This window comes from Kryptolebias marmoratus, linkage group LG7 (assembly GCF_001649575.2).
Source record: "Kryptolebias marmoratus isolate JLee-2015 linkage group LG7, ASM164957v2, whole genome shotgun sequence".
Lineage (NCBI taxonomy): Eukaryota > Metazoa > Chordata > Actinopteri > Cyprinodontiformes > Rivulidae > Kryptolebias > Kryptolebias marmoratus.
Window position 1 is genome coordinate 20,894,462 of NC_051436.1, and position 3,845 is coordinate 20,898,306.

Consider the following 3,845-nt stretch of genomic DNA (forward strand, 5'->3'; position numbering starts at 1 on the left):
TTGTTTGCTGGAACTGTTGTCATATTGGCAGAATTTGTCACATTGTTTCCTGCCCCCATTGTTGACCCGTTGTTTGCTGGAGTTGTTGTCATATTGGCAGGATTTGTCGTACTATTTCCTGTTACACTAGTTGCTGGAGTTGTTGTCACATTGGTGGGATTCGTTGCATTAACCTCTGACACCGTTGTCACATTTGGTGCAGCGGTTGTATTGTTCTGACCATAGGTGCCCATAAATCCCCAGAACAGTGGAACAAACAGGACACTGAGGAGCAGTCGGTTAGCCATGCCTACAGGGGAGGAAAAGTTTAATTAAAGAACAAAATTAAAAAAAAAATACCTTTGGTTTGGTGAAATATTTTTCTTGAACTAATACGAGCTAAAAACAATAAACTGACCTGACATTGCATTTACAAATGTTTTAGGCACTTCTCACATATAGAATGAGAAGTGAGGTTGGTACAGTTAACATTGACACAAGACTTTTTGTATAAATTTGGATTAAATGGTATATAATTTTGAATTTTTTTACTATAAATAAATTTTTAACATTATTTGAAACATCCATCCATTTTCTTTGCCCTATTTCGGGTCGCGGGGAGCTGGTGCTTATCCCTAGCAGTCACTGTGCGAGTGACAGGGGACACCCTGGGCAGGTCGCAAGTCCATATAGAGACAAACAACCATTCACACTCTCTACTAGGGACAATTTAAGAGTCACCAATTAACCTAACATGCATGTTTTTGGACTGTGGGAGGAAACCAGAGTACACGGAGTAAACTCACATGTGTACAGGGAGAACATGCGAACTCTACCCAGCTCTTGCTAGGAGGCAACAGCTCTAACCACTACGCTGCTGTCCCTCCTATATTTGAAACATTTAGTTTTATTTATTTTTGTAAGAAAAATACAAGTCTATCAATGTGCACAGGGAGAACATGCAAACTCCACCCAGAAAGGCCCCCGGCCAGGAAGCGATCTTGCAACCTTCTTGCTGGGAGGCAACAGCTCTAACCACTATGCTGCTGAGCCTCCTATATTTGAAACATTTAGTTTTATTTATTTTTGTAAAAAACAACACAAGTCTAACAATATTTAGTTTATTGTGAGACACTGTTGATGTCCTAAATAATTTTATAATCATAAGAAAATACAAATAATAAATTATGAAATATGTATGCTAGCACTATAAAAAGAAATACACATGATTTTGTACATATAGTAATTACCTGTTGCTCCTAATAATTACTTGTGTAACTACCACAGTGAATATTACACAGCAGTGCAGTAATGAAGAAAAAAAAATCCAAACTGGAAAATGGTTGTTTTTGCCTACCTGTAGATTCTCCTGTGTTGAATGCAAAGGATGGGTGAATTTTAATTTATGGGTATGACCTGTCTGTGCTCTGATGTATCTGATGTTTTCAACAGGCTCCCAGGTTACGATCTTACACCTGTTCAGTTTCTGTCACTATTTAAACTGAAAGGGAGGGAAGAGTCAGGACACCTGACACATCCTCCAAAGATTTTTTTTAACATTTTGATGTTTTCACAAGGTGTGGCGTAAAATACAGTCAAAGGGTGTGGTGCTATGGAAACCACATGACACGTCAGTCTCTCTCTGTTATATTTTGTCTCTGAATGCATGACTTTCCTGAGGTCTCTCAATGCCCATAACCTGCATAGATATGCTGACTGTAACAAGGAAACAAAGACAGACATTGTGCCATGCTGTTTTCTTTACAGGACTCCTAATCTCATTAATTAGACCCTCCAGGATTTTGCGATGTTGCGATCGCAACTATTAACGCAAAATCAAGCAAACCTTGCGAAAGCGCAACTTTTTGCAACTTTGCCCAAAACACCGCAACTTTCCAGCAACTTTAACCCAATATTTATTGTTTCTAAAGTGATTCGCCACTGTTTCTGCAGTCTAGTGTCTTCTTTGTGGGTTTGTGTAGTGTGGCAATCAAAATAACCCCAAATAACTCACAAAGAAGAGATGTGACGTCACATCCTGTTAACATCAGAATGTTGGGAGCATGCAGGAGCAGCAACCGAAGCCAAAATGTGCGCTAATGCTTCACATTTGCCCACAAAGATTTCAGCGAAGGACCGCGCAAAACACAGCAGTGAAGTTAGTTTTAAGTTGGATGTTGGATATTCGCGCTCCACAGAGTTAGTGGCGTCTAACTCACGGCTGACCCGAAACAGGAACGCTAATGTCGGCCAGCCGTCCCTAAGTGAACCACCGCGCGTGAGAGAAGGGGCCGGCAGAGAACGGCTGGCCGACATCAGCGCTCCTGTTTCGGGTCAGCCGTGAGCTAGACGCTGCTAACTCCGCAGAGCGCGAATATCCAACTTAAAACTAACTTCACTGCGGTCTCAAACCAGTTTCCTCCCCAGCTGCAGGAGAGTGGGGGGAAGCTGTTTTGCACGTCCTGCAGTGTAATCATCGCACATAAACGCATCGACAAACACTTTGTGTCTGCAAAACGTGTGAGGAGAGCTGCAGACGAGGGACAATCCAGAAATGGTCATGAATGTCAGTTTAGAAGCTATCAAAGTTCTCAAATAAAGCACCTTTTGAGAATGTCAATGTTTGTTGGAAATTATCTTATAAAACTAGTAAGTATTTTTGGTTTATATATTAAAAGTTATGGGTTTTTATTGATTTTAGTAAAAAAAAATTGCAACTTCTCATCGCAACTTTTAGGAAAGTGCCCCGTGAAATCAGGCATTTTAGCCCGCAACAATCACAAAAAATGCCCGCGAAATCCTGGAGGGACTGATTAATCAGTCATGGAATGAAGGTGTGTTTTTCTGATGACTGCACTTGTTTTTTTATCCACTTTAGGTTAAAGGATATTTGAAGCTATTACTAAACTTCACCTACTTTTTATTATTTGTTACGTATTTTTACAGTTTATTATAATGCATACTTTTAGATTTATATTTCCAGTTTATGTAGCAATGATTCACAATAAAAGGCATCTCAGTAAACTTTACATAAAGTAAACAGTTAAATTTTAATAGCCTATAATTAGAAACAAAAGAGTAATGAAAATAAGTTATAAAAACTTATTAGTTGTGCTCTTTATTGTTATCGGTGATATTGATATTTATAACTTTGTTTATTTGTATGACTAAATGATAACAACCTTCTGAATAAAAAGTGCAATTTGATAGATAGATAGATAGATAGATAGATAGTATAACTACTAACATTTAGGGATTCTTGATAATGGAAATAATCATTATCATGGTCATTTTGACCAATAATAAAATCATGATTATTTAACACGAGTACTCATTGAACACATTGCATTTAAAGTAACATAAACTTGAAAATTTCCAGTGGTTTGAGGTGTTCGCTAATAGCAAGAAGGCTGTCATTGTTGCAAGTTCAAATCCCAATTACTCCAGTTTCCTCCTTCAGACCAAAATCATGTTAGGTTAATTACTAATTCTAAATTGTCATGAAGTGAGAGTGGCCAGTGTGAATGAATGTCTGTTGTTGTCTCTATGATGGACTGGAGACCTGTTCAGAGTGTACCCTAGAGATCTCTGAGATTGTTCCTGGGATCTGTTAGAGCTACTCTCCCACTTTGAGGTCACAGCCTTTGATTTCACTTCTACTTTAGGTTCTTTGATATTTTTTTTTTTTTTAATGAAGGCCAATTTATAGAGGAAATGGCCTTCCGGTCAAACTGACCCAAAGTTAAAAGGGCTTCTCTACCTCTCTTCATCTTTCTGTCTTTTGAGAGCTTCAGGAGGGTTAAGTGCTTCAGAGACCCCTGGCACCACTTAAACCTTGACTTTCCACAACTTCACCATTTCCTCTT